The sequence below is a fragment of the Lycorma delicatula genome, chromosome 9 (genome assembly GCF_047948215.1).
Source record: "Lycorma delicatula isolate Av1 chromosome 9, ASM4794821v1, whole genome shotgun sequence".
Classification (NCBI taxonomy): domain Eukaryota; kingdom Metazoa; phylum Arthropoda; class Insecta; order Hemiptera; family Fulgoridae; genus Lycorma; species Lycorma delicatula.
The window spans coordinates 26158153-26177869 of record NC_134463.1 but is presented as its reverse complement, the minus strand read 5'-3'; the positions used below and the strand labels follow the sequence as shown (position 1 = coordinate 26177869).

Sequence of the window (19717 nt, the reverse complement as noted above, 5' to 3'; positions counted from 1 at the left end):
CCGTAATTTCAGTAAAATTGTTTTCCTTAATTAAATTTTATGTTTAGATGTTTTTTAAATTTTTATTTAAATATAAATATAAAATATATATATTTTATTTAAATATAGCTATTTCTCCCTTTAATATTTAATCTTATTAAATATAATATTTTAATTTATAAGTGTTATATAAATTAAAAAAATTATTATATAATAGATAACCTCTTGTATTTAAATAAAGATTTTAATCTAATATAGATTTTTAATTTAATCTAAAATAGTTTTTGTAAAGATAATCATCTAAAATAAATTATTTAATTAAATGCATCAATAAGATATTTAATTAAAATTATCTTTAATTTTAATTAAATACCTATTTCATAAGAATTTAATTTAAATTAACTTTTAATCAAATTAAATAGGATTTTATTAAAAATAATTTTATTCATTCAAATAAATTTTAAAGTTTAAAAAACCTAAGGAATATAATTATATTATAATAAGTGTATTTAAAAATATATAATTATTAAAAAAAAAAAAAAAAACCTCATGGTTTAATTCTTATCTTAAGGTTTAGTTTGGTAAAATAATTACATATGTTTTATTTAAGTATTTATTTTGGTTCTTTAAGAACAAATTTATTATTATACTATTGTTATTTTTGATATTAAGATTATTTATTGTTTAAGTTTATTTTTATATATTTTGAACCATTGCTTTTTTTTATATAAAATTATGATAATGTTAGGGGTATCTTTAACTTATATTTGTGTGGCTTTTAGTTATCAACTTTTAAGTTTACTTTTATTATTTTAACTACTCTTTTTTATTTGAATTAGATAATGTTAGGGGTATCTTTATCTTATATTTGTGTGGCTTTTAGTTATCAACTTTTAAGTTTACTTTTATTATTTTAACTACTGTTTTTTATTTGAATTAGATAATGTTAGGGGTAGCTTTATCTTATATTTGTGTGGCTTTTAGTTATCAACTTTTAAGTTTACTTTTATTATTTTAACTACTGTTTTTTATTTAAATTAAATAATGTTAGGGGTAGCTTTATTTAATATTTCTTTATCTTAAATTATTAGCTTTTGATTTTATTGACTGGTTTAAGCTATAATTTTTATTTAACTTCAGTTAGGGGTAGCTTGAAGTTATGTTTGCTTAAGGGAGGAGATCCTTTTTTGAATGTAATTTGTTTTATTTGTTGTTTAAAAATTTGGAGTTAAGGTCCCCTTTAAATATGGTTTAAAAAAAATTGGATTTTTTGGCTTTAAATTTATAACGCATGTAAATTTTTGTTAGGTTAAATATCCTTAATGGTTAATCTTTATTTTCAGTGTTAAGGTTTTTTAATTTAATTTTTTAATTTAAGTTATATTTTTTAGAACCAAAAAATGTTGTGCCAGCATTTGCAGTTATTCCTCAGGTTCAAGTTAATTTTTTTAGAATTTAGTGTTATTTGGTTTTAATATTTTGTATTTAGGTGAAATTTATATAATAAATTTTTTTTTTTCTATGTAAATTTGAATTTAAACAAGGATTAGATACCCTGTTATTCTTAATTAGTAATTTTTTTCTAAGGTAGTATATTTTTTATAATTGAAATTTAATAGATCTGGCGGTTTTTTAATCTTTTTAGAGGAACCTGTAATTTAAATGATATTCCACGATTTTTTGTACCTTTTTTTTCTTGTATATCTCTGTCGTTTAGTGTAATGAAAATTTATTTTCTTTTTCTTTTTAAAGATTTATGTTAGGTCAAGATGCAGTTATAAGAAGGTTATTATGGGTTACATTGATTTTTGTTTTTTGATTTTTTAATTTGATTAAATTTGAATTTGGATTTAATAGTAATTAATTTTTTGAATTTTGCTCTTAATTATGTACATATCGCCAGTCACTCTCATAAATTGAGATAAATCGTAACAAAGTAGATGTACTGGAAAGTGTATCTAGAATCGGACTTCGGTTTATTCTTATTTACAATAAGAATTTTTACTGTTCAGTTCAGTTGAGTCTGATAGGTTTTTTTTTTTTTGTGTCTTTTTTTATTTGATTTTTTTAATTTAGTTAATTGTATAGTATTGGATAAATAAAGAATAATAATTTTTTTTAGTACCTTTTGTATCAGGGTTAATTAATTTTTTTAATTAATTTTTTTTTCCCAAATAGTGAAGATCTATCTTAATCTGTATTTTATTGTGGAATAATTATTTATAAGTTTGGGATTGTTTCGATATGAAATTCATTTCTTTTTATATCTGGTTATCTGGTAAATTGATTTAATCGAGAATTTCTTTTTGTTAATTTTATTTTTTTTTTCATTTTGAAATTTTATATTAAGGTGGATAAGCTCTTTTTTTTTTATATAATTTATTTTTTTTTCTTTTTCTTGTTGGATTAGAATCTTTCATCATTTAAAGTTCGTTGTAGATTAAATTAGGTTTTTTTTTATATTTATTTTTTTACTGGATTTTAATTAATTTTTTTATTTTTAATTATGATTAAATTAGTAGATTTAAAAATTTTATTTATGAATTAGGCAAAAAATAATTTCGCCTGTTTATCAAAAACATGTCCTTTTGTAATTTATTTAAGGTTTGGCCTGCTCAATGGTTTAAATAGCCGCAGTATTTTGACTGTGCTAAGGTAGCATAATAATTAGTCTTTTAATTGAGGTCTGGAATGAAGGGTTTGACGAAAATTATACTTTATTTTAAAAATTTAATTTGAATTTTATTTTTAAGTTAAAAAGCTTAAATTTAGGAGAGGGACGATAAGACCCTATAGATCTTTATTTTGTTTTTAAATTTTTTTTTTTTTAGTTTATTTTTTAAATTTTTATTAATTAAATTTTGTTGGGGTGATAAATAAAATTTTAATCTTTATTTTTTTTTACATTTTTTATGTGTATTTGATCCTTTATTTTGATTAAAAGATTAAGATACCTTAGGGATAACAGCGTTATAAATCTGGAGAGTTCTTATTGATAGATTTGTTTGCGACCTCGATGTTGGATTAAAAGTTTCTGTGGGGTAGGTTTTACAGTTTAAGGTCTGTTCGACCTTTAAAATTTTACATGATCTGAGTTCAAGCCGGCGTGAGCCAGGTTGGTTTCTATCTTCTTTGAATTTATTTTAATTGGTACGAAAGGATTTTTGGTAATATAATAATTTATTTACTAATTTGGCAGATTTAAGTGCTTTAAATTTAGAATTTAATAATGTATTTTTACAGTTAGTAAATGTTTATTCTTAGTTCTTTTTTTTTATTTATTTTTATTCTTTTGGGTGTTGCTTTTTTTACTTTGTTTGTAGGATTTTAGGTTATATTCAATTTCGTAAGGGTCCTAATAAGGTTGGTTTATTTGGTTTATTACAGCTTTTTAGAGATGCTTTAAAATTATTTAGAAGGGAATTTTATTTTCTTGTTTTTGGAAATTATTTAATTTATTTTTTGTACCTATTCTGGGTCTTTCAGTTTCTTTAATCTTTTGGTTAATATTTCCTTTTAGTTTTAATTTTGTTGGATTTTCTTATTGTCTTTTTTTTTTTTGTTCTGGTTTGGGGGTTTATTTTATTATAATTGCTGGTTGGTCGTCTAATTCTGTTTATTCTTTATTGGGTTGTATACGTAGAATTTCTCAAAGAATTTCTTATGGTTGTTTTTTTTTTTAGTTATTTTTTGTTTTATTTTATATTGTGAGTCTTTTAATTTGAATTAGTTTTGTTATTTTCAGTTGGATGTTTGGTTTATTTTTTTTTCTTTTCCTTTATTTATAATTTTTCTTTCTTGTATTTTAGCTGAAACTAATCGTTCTCCATTTGATTTTTCTGAGGGTGAGTCAGAGTTGGTTTCTGGATTTAATGTTGAATATAGATCATTTAGATTCTCTTTATTTTTTTTATCTGAATATAGAAATATAATATTTATGAGATTTTTTACTTGTTTAGTTTTTGGGGGGGTGATTGTATAAATTTTTTTTTTTTTATTAGGGTTGTTTTTCTTATTTATTTTTTTGTATGGGTTCGTGGTTCCTTTCCTCGTTATCGTTATGATAAATGTGTTGAAGGAGTTATTTACCTGTTACTTTAAATTATATTTTTTATTTTTTTTAGGATTTTTTTTGTTTTTCATTATTTTAAGGTGAAAAAAAAAGTTAATAATATTTTATACTTTCCTATAATTTAAAGTTATATTGCTTTGAGCTTATTAACTTACAACTTATAATTTATCTCATATCCTTGCAGACACGGGATAGGTAATAAAAAATGAAAAGTAAATTGTGGTTAAGATTTGTCCTGTGATAATATATGGTTCTTCTACTGGTCGTGCTCCAATTCATGTGAATAAAATAAATGTATTTACTATGGTTCAGAATATTACTTTATTTATTGGGTAGAATGATCTTGTTTGAAATTTTATTTTTATTGAGAATGGTATTGATATAATAATTATAATTGATATTATTAGTGGTTGACATTCGGGTTGAATGTGTGGAGGTGTTCTTAGTGGATTTGCTGGTGTAAAATTTTCTGGATCTATGGTGAGGAATGGATTTAAATTAATTATTATTGTAGAAATTATTATTGTTATTACTATTCCTAAGATATCTTCTGTTGTGAAGTAGGGGTGGAATGGAATTTTGTCAATATTGTTTTTTATACCTAGTGGGTTAGATGATCCGGATTCGTGTAGGAATATTAGGTGTAATATTACTATTGTTGATAAGATGAATGGTAAAATGAAGTGGAATGTGAAGAATCGATTTAGTGTAGGATTGTCTACAGCAAATCCCCCTCACACTCATTGTACTACTATTTCTCCTATGTAAGGAATTGCTGAAATTAAGTTTGTAATTACTGTTGCTCCTCAGAAGGATATTTGACCTCATGGTAATACATATCCTATAAATGCTGTTGCTATTAATGTTAAAAGAATTAACGATCCTGATATTCATGTTTTCTTTAATTTAAATGATCCATAATATATTCCTCGTCCTGTGTGTATAAAAATTAAAATGAAGAATAATGATGCACCATTTGCGTGAATATTTCGAATTATTCATCCGTAATTTACCTCTCGGGTAATATGCACAATTCTTTTAAAAGCCTTATCAATTCTTGGTGAGTAATGTACTGCTAGAAATAATCCTGAAATAATTTGAATTATTAAGCATATTCCTAGAAGTGATCCAAAGTTTCATCATAATGAAATATTTGATGGTCTTGGTAAATCAATTAAGAATGAATTAATTGGTCTTAATTTACGTATTGATTTAAACATAAGTTTTTTTAAGTGGTCCTTCAAATGTTCTTACGATGTTATTTACTGAGATTATTGTAATAATTAGGATTAATATTATTGTAAGTGTAATATTTATTTTATATATTCTAAAAAATTTTCTTGTTGATTTTTCTTCAGTTAGTTCGGTTGTCATTTCCTTTATTTCATTAAATTTAGTAATTATTTCTGTGGTTGGATCTAAATTTCTTATTATAATAGAAATTAATATAACTAATATTCAGATTAAAAAAATTTTTGTTCTTGGTTTGAATTTTTCATTTGATGCAATTCTTGATATATATATGAATATATATGAGTGTAGATTGATTCCTTTATTTTTGTTGATTTTTGGGTGAGGATATCAGCCTGAACGTTTAAGCGCAGGATTTTTTTTTAATTTTTTATACTCTTTTTGGTTATTTCCCCTTTTTGTTTAGAATTTTTTATTTAAATAGTTTTTATGGTTATTTTAATTATTTATTTTTTGATTTTTTATTGAATAATTATTTGATGTTTATTATTTTATTTTATTTTTTGATTAAGTTTCCTTTATTTGGATTTCATTTATGGTTGCCTAGGGATCATGTTGAGGCACCTACCTCAGGTTCTATAATTTTAGCTGGTGTAATATTAAAGCTGGGGGGCTATGGATTTATTCGTTGTTTAGGTTATATTTATTATTTTTTATTTAATTATGGTTATTTTTTTGTTAGTATTTCTTTATTTGGCTGTTTTTTTGTTAGAATATTTTGTATAATTCAAAGAGATTTAAAGGTGCTTGTTGCCTATTCTTCTGTTTGTCACATAAGTTTGGTTATTTGTGGATTATTTACTATATCTGGTCTTGGGTTTATTGGTTCATTATCTTTTATAGTTGCTCATGCCTTTGTTTCATCTGGTCTTTTTTTTTTAATTGGTATTATTTATGATCGGTTAGGAAGCCGAAGATTTTTTATTGTTAGGGGGTTACTTAACTATTTACCTTCACTTAGTTTCTTTTGATTTTTGTTCTGTGTTATAAATATATCTTGTCCTCCCAGATTAAATCTATTTTCTGAGATTTGTTTAATTATTTCTATTTTAAGATGAAGATTTTTTTCAGTTATTTTTTTGATGTTTATTTTATTTTTTCTGCTTGTTATAGAGTGATGATTTTTTCTTTAACTCAGCATGGTTTATATTCTGGTGATTTAATTTTAATTAATTCTTGTTGTGTTCGTGAATTTTATATTCTTCTTCTCCATTGTTTTCCTATTTTTTATATAATGTTGACTTATTTATTTTTTTTTTTATTTTGCTTATTTATTTTAATTTAAAATTTTGATTTGTGATGTCAAAGATCTTTTTGAGGATAGGCTATGTTTTTCTGCTACAATCTTTTTTTTTTTTTTTTTTTTATTTTTTTTTTTGGTATTTATTTGTTTGAGTATGATCTTGTTTTTTTTTTTGATTGAATTTCTTGTTTTTTTATGTCTTTTGTATTTTTAATTAGAGGTTGTGTTTTATTCTATAGTCTCGGTTATATAAGGGGTGATTTGAATTTAGTTCGTTTTTATTATTTGGTTTTTTTATTTATTTTAAGTATGGTTTTTTTATTTTAATACCTGATTTTATTTGTTTATTGTTGGGTTGAGATGGTTTAGGACTGGTGTCTTACTGTTTAGTTATTTATTATCAAAATAGAGTTTCTTTGTATTCTGGCCTTATTACTTTATTAATGAATCGTATTGGTGATGTATTTTTAATTTTGTGTTTAGGTTTATTTATTAATTTTGGTTCTTTTCATTATATTTTTTATATTAATTTTTTTAATAATGATTTTATTATTTTGGTTTATTTAGTTTTATTTGCTTCTTTTACTAAAAGTGCTCAGTTTCCATTTTGTGTTTGGTTGCCTTCAGCTATAGCAGCTCCTACTCCTGTTTCTTCTTTAGTTCATTCTTCTACTTTAGTAACTTCTGGTGTTTATTTAATTATTCGTTTTAATTATTTTATTTTATTTTGTGATACTTATTTTTTAATAATTATTACTTTGGTCACAATAGTTTTATCTGGGTTTGCTGCTTGTTTAGAAAACGATTTAAAAAAGATTATTGCCTTTTCTACTCTTAGACAATTAGGATTTATGTTTTTTACTCTTTCTTTAGGTTCTTTAACTCTTTGTTTTATTCATTTGTTGATTCATCCCTTATTTAAGTCGTTACTCTTTTTGTGTTCTGGAATTTTTATTCATTGTTTTTTAGGTAGTCAAGATATTCGATTTATAGGTGGGTTGGTAAAGCAATGTCCTTATGTGAGTTCAGCATTTTTTGTTTCTTTAATTTGTTTATGTGGATTTCCCTTTTTTTCTGGATTTTATTTTAGAGTTTTTTTTTTTTATTTGATTATACAATTTTTTTTTTTTGGTGTTATTTTTATTTACAGTTTACGTTTAATTTATTATTTATTTTCTTCCAATTCTTTTTTTTTCCTTATATTAATTTTTGTTATAGTTTTTTTATAAATATTTCTCTCCTTTTTTTATATTTTTCTTGTTTATTTGTTGGTTCTTTTATGTTTTGGTTATTTGAGGATGATTTTTTTTTTATTTTGTCTTTTGATTTTAAGTTGATTCCTTTGTTTTTGTTTGTTTTTTTTTTGTTTTTTGATGTTTTAAGTTTTTTATATTTTTATTTTGGTTTAGTTTATTTTTATTTTTTCAGTTCTATGTGGTTTTTAAGATTTTATTCTTCAGGTTTTTTTTTAAATCGGTTTTTTAGTTTTTGTTATTTTAGTTATAGATTAGTTGATGTTGGTTGATTAGGATATTTTGTTTCGGGTGGTTTAGTTGGATTTTTGCAATGGTTAGGTTTTTTTTTTGATAGGTTTACTTTAAATATTCTTAAGTTTTATTTTTTATTTTTTTTATTTTTTTTTTTTGTTCGGATAGCTTAACTAAAAGCCTAACATTGAAATTGTTATTATGAATTTTTTCTCTGGACATTTATAAAATTTATTTATTTATACATTGAAAGTGTATTGTTTTTTTTAAACTATATAAATAAGAATAAAGTGATTTCACTTGAAAGGTAGTTAGCGGCTCCTTTACTTTTTATTCTTTTAACTGGATATAATCAATTTTTTCATTAACAGTGAATAGCTTCTATTTAGCTTCAGTTAAATTGAGTATGAGGATTATCCTTAAAATTAAGTCGAAATTAATTGTAATTTTACTTCTTTACTCTATTTAAGAGAAATTGATTATTCAATAATTTTTATTTGCAAAGTAAATGTTATATTTAACTATTCTCCTTAATTTCTTCATTCTAGTATTCCTATTTTTCATTCATGGATAAGTCCTATAATTAAGATTAAGATTGTAATTGTTGATGAAATCAGTCATTCTTCTATAATTATTATTTTTGTTGAGAATATTGGTATGATTATTGAGATTTCAATATCGAAGATTAAGAAGATTGTTGCAATTAAAAAGAAGTGAGTAGAAAATGATTTTCGTGTCGATGATATTTTTGAAAATCCACATTCGAATGGTGAATTTTTTTCTCGTCTTATTTTATTTTTTTTAGAGGTTAATATTGTGAATATTATTATTATAATAATGATTGATCTTAGTGAAATTATTGTTATTGTAATTTTGATTATCTTTTTAATTTTTTTTAATCTATTAGTTGGAGGCTAATTATACTTTTTGTACTAAAAAGATTATTATTATTTTCCTCATCAGTAAATTGAAAGATATAGGAATAATCAAATTACGTCTACAAAATGTCAGTATCAGATTGCTGCTTCTAAACCTAGGTGATGTCTGGCTGAGAAATGTATCTTTATGCATCGTACCATTGAGATTATAATGAAGGTTGTTCCCACAATTACATGAATACCGTGAAATCCTCTAGTTAGAAAGAATGATGATCCATAAATTGAGTCTGCTATTGTGAAGGTTGATTGTTGATATTCTCATTTTTGTAGAAATGTAAAGTATAATCCTAGAAGGATGGTTAATATTAATATTAATGATTTATTTGATATTGATAGTTTATTTAATAAGATTCTGTGATGTGCTCATGTTACTGTAATTCCTGATGAGATTAAGATAATTGTGTTTAGTAAAGGAACTTCTAATGGATTAAATGGTTTAATGGATTTTGGTGGTCAGTTTATTCCAATTTCAATTGATGATGCCAGTCTTGAGTGAAAGAATATTCAGAAAAATGATACAAAGAATATTATTTCTGAGATAATGAATATAATTATTCCTATTTTTATTAGTGATTTTACTTTATTTGTACGATTTCCTTGAAATGTTGCTTCTCATGTGATGTCTCGTCATCATAATATTGACATTGTTGATAAGGTTAATCCTAATATTATTAGGTTATATTCTTTTGTTTGGGTTCATTTTACAGTTCCTGTCAATATTGTTATTACATTTATTGATAGCATAATTGGTCACGGTCTTTTTGTTACTATGTGAAATGGATGATTTTTTTTCATAGGGTACTTCTCTAGAATAAAGAGTTACAAGTGTGGCAAATACGTATGCTTGAATTATTGAAATTGCTGTTTCAAATGCTGTTAAGGTTATTTGAATTGGTATAATGAATATTAAGATTTTAATAGATGATGTGTTCCCTAATAGGGTTATTAGTAGGTGACCTGCAATTATATTTGCTGTTAATCAAACTGCTGGTGAGATTGGTCGAATAGGATTTCCTGTGGTTTCGATTAGAATTATTATTGGTGAAATGGCTGAGGGTGTTCTTTTTGGTAGCATGTGTTTGAATATTTCATTTGTGAAGTTTTTTCATCTGTATGTTGTAATTATGATTCAACTTGGTAATGCAATTGACATTGATACTACTAAATGACTTGTAGATGTGAATACATAAGGAATTAATCCTATTATATTTCTGATTATGCTAAATGTAAAGATTGATATTACTATAATTAAAATTTCTTTTTGGTGAGATATTAATTTAAATTAATATATTAGTTTTTTTTCTATTATTTTTATTATTATATTTATTCGAGATTTTTTGGTTCAATATCATTTTGGTAAAATTATTGTTGTTATTATTATAATTATTCAGTTTCTTTGTAAAAGTTTAGTTGTTGGGTCAAATGTTGAGAATAGTCTAGTTATCATTTTCAGTGAATATGTATTTTTATTTTTTTTTATTTTTTATTTTTTTATTTGGGTTTAGATTAGTTATAAAGAATAATTTTGTTATGTTTATTATGATTGTGGCTGTTGTTATTATTAAAATGATATTTCATATAATAGGAGATATTTGTGCAATCAAGATGCACATTAAATGTATTTTTTATTTGACAGTTAAATGTTTTTTTTAAACTAGCTTCTTTCATTAAGAGTATTCGATGTTTACTATATTTTGGTTTAAGAGACCATTACTTTCTTTCAGTCACTTAATGTTTATTAGTTTTATGTTTTTATTCATTTAATGAATGATTTTATATTAATTCTTTCTACAGTGATTGGTATGAATCTGTGATTTATTTCACAAATTTCTGAACATTGTCCGAAAAATACTCCTGGGTTTTTAGTTATTAGGCTAATTTGATTAAGTCGCCCTGGGATTGCGTCTATTTTTACTCCTATTGATGGAATCGTTCAAGAGTGGATTACGTCAGATGATGATATGATTATTCGGATTTGTGTTGAGAATGGGATAATTATTCGGTTATCTACTTCAATTAGTCGAAATGATGATAAGTCATTCTGTGGTTTTATATATGACTCAAATTCTATTTTCTTGGAGTCTGAATATTCATAAGATCAGTATCATTGATGTCCAATTGTTTTAATAGTAATTGATGGTTTAATTACTACTTCTATTAGGTATAAGGTTTTAATTGATGGGATAGCAATAAAAATTAAAATGATTGCTGGTATAGTAGTTCAGATTGTTTCTATTATTTGATTTTCTGTTAATATTTTTTTTTTTTTTTTTGTCTTCAGTCATTTGACTGGTTTGATGCAGCTCTCCAAGATTCCCTATCTAGTGCTAGTCGTTTCATTTCAGTATACCCTCTACATCCTACATCCCCAACAATTTGTTTTACATACTCCAAACGTGGCCTGCCTACACAATTTTTCCCTTCTACCTGTCCTTCCAATATTAAAGCGACTATTCCAGGATGCCTTAGTATGTGGCCTATAAGTCTGTTTCTTCTTTTACTATATTTTTCCAAATGCTACTTTCTTCATCTATTTGCCGCAATACCTCTTCATTTGTCACTTTATCCACCCATCTGATTTTTAACATTCTCCTATAGCACCACATTTCAAAAGCTTCTAATCTTTTCTTCTCAGATACTCCGATCGTCCAAGTTTCACTTCCACATAAAGCGACACTCCAAACATACACTTTCAAAAATCTTTTCCTGACATTTAAATTCATTTTTGATGTAAACAAATTATATTTCTTACTGAAGGCTCGTTTAGCTTGTGCTATTCGGCATTTTATATCGCTCCTGCTTCGTCCATCTTTAGTAATTCTACTTCCCAAATAACAAAATTCTTCTACCTCCGTAATCTTTTCTCCTCCTATTTTCACATTCAGTGGTCCATCTTTGTTATTTCTACTACATTTCATTACTTTTGTTTTGTTCTTGTTTATTTTCATGCGATAGTTCTTGCGTAGGACTTCATCTATGCCGTTCATTGTTTCTTCTAAATCCTTTTTACTCTCGGCTAGAATTACTATATCATCAGCAAGTCGTAGCATCTTTATCTTTTCACCTTGTACTGTTACTCCGAATCTAAATTGTTCTTTAACATCATTAACTGCTAGTTCCATGTAAAGATTAAAAAGTAACGGCGATAGGGAACATCCTTCTCGGACTCCCTTTCTTATTAGGGCTTCTTTCTTATGTTCTTCAATTGTTATTGTTGCTGTTTGGTTCCTGTACATGTTAGCAATTGTTCTTCTATCTCTGTATTTGAACCCTAATTTTTTTAAAATGCTGAACATTTTATTCCAGTCTACGTTATCGAAAGCCTTTTCTAGGTCTATAAACGCCAAGTATGTTGGTTTGTTTTTCTTTAATCTTCCTTCTACTATTAATCTGAGGCCTAAAATTGCTTCCCTTGTCCCTATACTTTTCCTGAAACCAAATTGGTCTTCTCCTAACACTTCTTCCACTCTCCTCTCAATTCTTCTGTATAAAATTCTAGTTAAGATTTTTTATGCATGACTAGTTAAACTAATTGTTCTGTATTCTTCACATTTATCTGCCCCTGCTTTCTTTGGTATCATAACTATAACACGTTTTTTGAAGTCTGATGGAAATTCCCCATTTTCATAAATATTACACACCAGTTTGTATAATCTATCAATCGCTTCCTCACCTGCACTGCGCAGTAATTCTACAGGTATTCCGTCTATTCCAGGAGCCTTTCTGCCATTTAAATCTTTTAATGCTCTCTTAAATTCAGATCTCAGTATTGTTTCTCCCATTTCATCCTCCTCAACTTCCTCTTCTTCCTCTATAACACCATTTTCTAATTCATTTCCTCCGTATAACTCTTCAATATATTCCACCCATCTATCGACTTTACCTTTCGTATTACATATTGGTGTACCATCTTTGTTTAACACATTATTACATTTTAATTTATGTACCCCAAAATTTTCCTTAACTTTCCTGTATGCTCCGTCTATTTTACCAATGTTCATTTCTCTTTCCACTTCTGAACACTTTTCTTTAATCCACTCTTCTTTCGCCAGTTTGCACTTCCTGTTTATAGCATTTCTTAATTGCCGATAGTTCCTTTTACTTTCTTCATCACTAGCATTCTTATATTTTCTACGTTCATCCATCAGCTGCAATATATCGTCTGAAACCCAAGGTTTTCTACCAGTTATCTTTATTCCGCCTAAGTTTGCTTCTGCTGATTTAAGAATTTCCTTTTTAACATGCTCCCATTCTTCTTCTACATTTTCTACCTTATCTTTTTTACTCAGACCTCTTGCGATGTCCTCCTCAAAAATCTTCTTTACCTCCTCTTCCTCAAGCTTCTCTAAATTCCACCGATTCATCTGACACCTTTTCTTCAGGTTTTTAAACCCCAATCTACATTTCATTATCACCAAATTATGGTCGCTATGAATGTCTGCTCCAGGGTAAGTTTTGCAGTCAACAAGTTGATTTCTAAATCTTTGCTTAACCATGATATAATCTATCTGATACCTTCCAGTATCGCCTGGCTTTTTCCAAGTGTATATTCTTCTATTATGATTTTTAAATTGGGTGTTGGCAATTACTAAATTATACTTCGTGCAAAATTCTATAAGTCGGTCCCCTCTTTCATTCCTTTTGCCCAGCCCGTATTCACCCACTATATTTCCTTCCTTGCCTTTTCCAATGCTTGCATTCCAATCTCCAACTATTATTAAATTTTCATCTCCTTTTACGTGTTTAATTGCTTCATCAATCTCTTCGTATACACACTCTACCTCATCATCATCATGGGCGTTTGTAGGCATATAGACGTTAACAATCGTTGTCGGTTTAGGTTTTGATTTTATCCTTATTACAATGATTCTATCGCTATGCGTTTTGAAATACTCCACTCTCCTCCCTATCTTCTTGTTCATCACGAAACCTACTCCTGCCTGCCCATTATTTGACGCTGAGTTAATTACTCTAAAATCACCTGACCAAAAGTCGCCTTCCTCTTCCCACCGAACCTCACTAATTCCTACTATATCCACATTTGTCCTACCCATTTCCCTTTTTAAATTTTCTAGCCTACCAACCTTTTTCAAGCTTCTAACATTCCACGCTCCGACTCATAGAATGTTATTTTTTAATTTTCTGGTGACCCCTTCCTTAGTAGTCCCCACCCGGAGATCCGAATGGGGGACTATTTTACCTCCGGAATATTTTACCAAGGAAGGCGCCTCCATTATTGTTATGTGAAAATGCAGAGCCACATTTGTTAATATCTGTATATGTTATTATTTGTTAATAATATTAACAATATATTGTTAACAATATATGTTAATAATTTGTTAACACATCTGTTAATATATTATTTGATAATTTATTTTTTGTTATTGTTGCTATTATAATTGTTACTGTTACTGTAATGGATAATAGAATTATTATAGTGTGATCATGGAAATTTAATAGTTGTTCTATAATTGGTCTGGCTCTATTTATTATGTTAAATTTTATTCATGATGATATTTCTAAGGAAATTACTTTTTAATTTATTAATGAATTTTAAGTTCATGGCAATTTTCTGCCACCCTTAGAATGGCTTAGATACTAGTGGTAATTCATTAAATGAGTGTTCAGGTTGTGGTGTAATTGAAAATCATTCAATTGAGGATGATTTATTGTTTTTAAAGATTGTAATTCGTTTAAATGCTATGGCTTCTCATCTAATGAATATGAATATCATAATTCTGATTATTGAAATTAATGATCCTATGGATGAAATTATGTTTCATGTCATGTAGTTATCTGGGTAATCTGAATATCGTCGTGGTATTCCTGCTAGACCTAAAAAGTGTTGTGGGAAGAATGTTACGTTTACTCCTAAAAATATGGTTGAAAATTGAATTTTTAATCATTTTTTATTTATTCTTATACCTGTTATTAGTGGGAATCTGTGAATGATTCTTGCTATAATGGCGAATACTGCTCCTATTGATAGTACATAATGAAAGTGGGCTACAACATAGTATGTATCGTGTAAAATTACGTCAATTGAAGAGTTGGCTAGAATCACTCCTGTTAATCCTCCAATAGTGAATAGAAATACAAATCCTATAGATCAAATTATTTGGGGTGATTTTTTTTTTGTTATTCCTTGTATTGTGGCCATTCATCTGAAGATTTTAATTCCTGTTGGTACTGCAATAATTATAGTTGCAGAGGTGAAGTATGCTCGTGTGTCAATATCTATACCTACAGTAAATATGTGGTGTGCTCATACAATAAATCCTAAAATACCAATTGCTAGTATTGCATAAATTATTCCTAGATGACCGAATGTTATTATTTTTCCTCTTTCGTTAGTAATAATGTGGGAGATTAATCCGAATCCTGGTAGGATTAAAATATATACTTCTGGATGTCCAAAGAATCAGAATAAGTGTTGATATAAGATTGGGTCTCCCCCTCCTGTGGGGTCGAAAAATGAGGTATTAAAGTTTCGTTCTGTTAATAGTATCGTGATTGCTCCAGCTAATACTGGTAATGATACTAGTAGTAGAACTGCTGTAATTAGGACTGATCAACAGAAAAGGGGTATTTTTTCTATAGTTATTCCTTTTGGTCGTATATTTATTGTTGTTGAAATAAAATTAATTGCTCCTATGATTGATCTTAGTCCTGCGATGTGAAGAGAAAAAATAGTTAGGTCTACTGAAGGTCCTGAATGTGCAATTTGGGCTGAGAGAGGAGGGTAAACAGTCCATCCTGTTCCTGATCTTGCAATTAAAAGTGAGATTGATGGTGGTAGTAATCAATATCTTATGTTATTTATTCGTGGGAATGCCATGTCTGGTGCACCAATTATTATAGGGACTAGTCAGTTTCCAAATCCTCCAATTATAATTGGTATTACCATAAAGAAAATTACAATGAATGCGTGTGATGTTACGATGGTATTATAAATTTGGTCTTTTTTAATTATTGACCCTGGTTGTATTAGTTCTAATCGGATAATTCTTCTTCTTATTGTTCCAAGTAGTCTAGCTCAGAGCCCAAAAATAAAATAAAGAGTTCCGATATCTTTATGATTTGTTGAAAATATTCATTTATTCATTAAGAATGGGATGGCTGATTTAGGTGATAGATTGTAAATCTATTTAAGGTTTTAAACCTCTCATTATTTGTCTTGTATTCAATTATGATTCTATATTGCAAATATAGAGGTGCATTACTTGCTAAGGCTTATTTATAATAATAATTTTAACTTTGAAAGTTAATAGTTTTTTTAACTTAAATCCTTCTTTTTAGTTTAATTTAAAAATTATTATTATTGGAATTCCTATTAAATTTAAGATAATCGGGATAGTTGATTCTTTTTTTATTATTTTTTTAATTTTTTATTTATTTGATTTGGTTATTGTAGGGATTATTATGTTCAAGTATATGTATGTTGATATAATTGATGAAATTAGTATAATTAATGGAATTGTTGGTGCTATACAAATTGTTGATTTTATAATTATTCATTTTATTAAAAATCCTGTAGTTGGAGGTATACCTCTTATTGATAATGATGAAATTATTAGGGATGTTTTTGTTAAATTTGTTTAAGTATTGATTTGGTTTAAAAAATTGATATTATTTTTTTTGAACGTGTTTATTATAGTTAAGGTGATTATGGTGTATATAATTAATAGAAGAGTAAATTGTTGTTTTGAAATTATTAATGAAAAGATTATTACTGGTGAATTTGAGATTGATGAGTATGCTATTAATTTTTTTAGTGATGTTTGTTTTATTCCTGAGATTGGTGCCATAATTATTGATGTTATTATTTATTAGTTTAATTCTGGTTATTTGGGTTGCAATAATTGTGGGAATGATTATTTGTATAGTTATCATTATTATACATATTTCTCATCTTATTATTTGCATGATTCTTGGTACTCATAGGTGGAATGGGATTATACCTATTTTTATTAAAATTCTCATTATTATTAAAATTCTTTCATTAATGGGGCAGTTAATGATAGAGTTAATAATTATTGAGGTTATTATAATTGATGATGATATTCTTTGAATAATTAAATATTTTATAGATTGTTCATTTATTTTATTTCTTTTTTTTAAAAGGGGTAGAAAAGAAATTAAATTAATTTCTATAGATATTCATGAGAATATTATTCTGTTGGAGGATATTGTTATAATAATTCTTAGTTATTGTTGTGATAAATATTGTTTTTGATAAATTTATTTTAATTAAAAAGAGAATTTATTCATCGATGGGGTATGAACCCATAAGCTTAATTTAGCTTATCTTTTTGTAAAAGGATGTGTGATGCATTAAGAATTTTGATTTCTTTAGTTTCAGTTTAATTCTGGATTTTACAATTTAGCATGAGTGAGGTTTCACTTAATTTACTTCATCAAAGTAATCCTTTAATCAGGCATCTTGCTTGAGTATAAAAATCCATTGTTTTTTTCCTTTTTGAGATTGATGAGTATGCTATTAATTTTTTTAGTGATGTTTGTTTTATTCCTGAGATTGGTGCCATAATTATTGATGTTATTATTTATTAGTTTAATTCTGGTTATTTGGGTTGCAATAATTGTGGGAATGATTTTTTGTATAGTTATCATTATTATACATATTTCTCATCTTATTATTTGCATGATTCTTGGTTTTATTTGGTTTAATTTTTAATTATTAAACCATTATTTGGTTTTTTTAATTTTTTGCAATTTTTTTGCAATTTTTTACTATTTTTTTGCAATTTTTAATTTTTGAGTTTAATTTTTCAACAAAAATTTTTTCGTTATAATAAGATATTTATATTATATCATTCAATTGATTAATTATTATATTAGAAAAAAGAAAAAAGATAGTTATATTATAATATATATATATATATTATATATAGTAATATATTACTATTTATAATATATATATATATATTATATATAGTAATATATTACTATAATATGGTAATGATACTAGTAGTAGAACTGCTATTATTATTTTGCTGCTGTTATTTATTTTTATATATTATTTAATATATATTTATATATTTTTAGATTGTATTATGATAGTGCAAATTAATTTAGTTTTGCCTTTATTAATATCTGATTTGACTTTTTTGCTATACTATATATATTTTTTTCAAGACCAAAGTAGTAGAATTTAGGAAAGAGGTTTATTTGTGTTTAAATGAGAAAATAAAAATAGGGCTGTATGGTTTTGAGATTGTGAAAGGATTTCAGTATCATCTAACAGTTATTGTGAAAGATCAATGACATCTAACAGAAGATTGGTTAGATCAATGTCATATAATTGATCTAACCATGTCACATGCTGCTGAAACTTGATTCCTTTCAAAAAAGAGTATTTTGAAAAAAATGTTTGAGCCAGTTAAAGAAGGGGGGCGATAGGGAGGAGTGAAAAACAGGGATTTAAATTTTTTTGAGATTCTGGCACTGTTGCGATTATCAGAATTAGAAAATTGAGCTGAGCAGAACATGATCTCTGCAGAAGTTAAAAGAAAAGTGGAAGGAGCTATAGCAGGAAAAGCCAGACTCTTGGATGACCAGAATTGAGTTGAAGTGACCAGCAGAAGAAGGGGTCTCTGCCTTGTGGCAGCAGATGTAAACTTGAAAGGCAAGAAGAAATAAAAGAGATTAATTGACAAGATGAAAAACCGTCTTTGATTAGTGGGACCATAGCAGCAAGTAAATGTGAAATTTAAACAAAAATTTCTAATTTTCTCATAGTTCATAATGGTTACTGTATTATTTTTATCTCATTTTTGTTCAGCATGTATATATTTGAATTTCTTCTGTTCAGAGGCAGCACATTTAAAACTATAAAATGCCTGTAAAACAGACATAAAACTTTTATTATAAAACTATATAATGACCTGCCTTCCCACACTTATAAATGTAATATATAAAATGTATTTTTACTTAAGAGTAAAGATATTCATTTTATCCAGGAAATAATAAAATAATGTACGTGGTTAAAGTTGATGTAAAAAATGTACATATAAAGTAGGAAATAAATTAATAGAATAAATGTAAGTACCTAGCAGTAGTAAAACAAAATGAGATAGATTAGTAGTAACTTGAGCTGGCAATTGTATTGTTGAACTTTGTGTGATGCAGTTATAATATTTAGAACTAAAAACGGGCACTTACACTTTGAGTGATAGAAAATGCTGCCTATTATTAGAAAAGACTGAGTATTATTTTGTAATCTTACATTTGTTATTCACAATTATTATCCACATTGTCATCAAAAATATACTAATTTATTAATGACATCTTATGCAGTTTTTTCTTACCTTTAGAAAAAACTTAATAGAGAAGAATTTCAATAATACTCATAATATAGCAGAGACATGATCTAGAAAATTTATAATTATTAATGAATACACAAAACCCTTGAATCTTTGAAACATTTTAAATGGTATTATTGTGTATAACAAATTCTAAATTGTAGTACATTGGAATAAAGGTAAATTGTCCAAGCTTTTTTTTTATATACCTCACAGATGTTAATTGTGTTTACTTTTGCAATGTAACTGATATTTTGCATTGTTTCATTTTGTCCCATCTGTATGAAAATTTCAAGGTCGATCAGTGTTACAGTGCTGGTGATATAGCAGTTTAGAAGTTCTATAAGTTAAGGAGCCAGTGGTAGTGCAAAAGCACTCTCCTTAATAAATCCATATAAAACAAGTTGGATATTATTAAATTTGGT

At 26.3% G+C, this 19717-nt stretch overlaps 1 protein-coding gene and 2 pseudogenes across 2 annotated transcripts in view; 2 read left to right on the top strand and 1 right to left on the bottom strand.

Annotated features, from left to right (window-relative positions):
• The window catches only part of Hira (histone cell cycle regulator-like protein), a 79681-nt gene that overhangs the window by 7706 nt on the left and 52258 nt on the right, over positions 1 to 19717 (top strand). The window lies entirely within an intron of this gene.
• Positions 4360 to 5271, bottom strand: LOC142330553 (cytochrome b-like; annotated as a pseudogene).
• LOC142330347 (NADH-ubiquinone oxidoreductase chain 5-like) lies at positions 6741 to 9745 on the top strand (annotated as a pseudogene).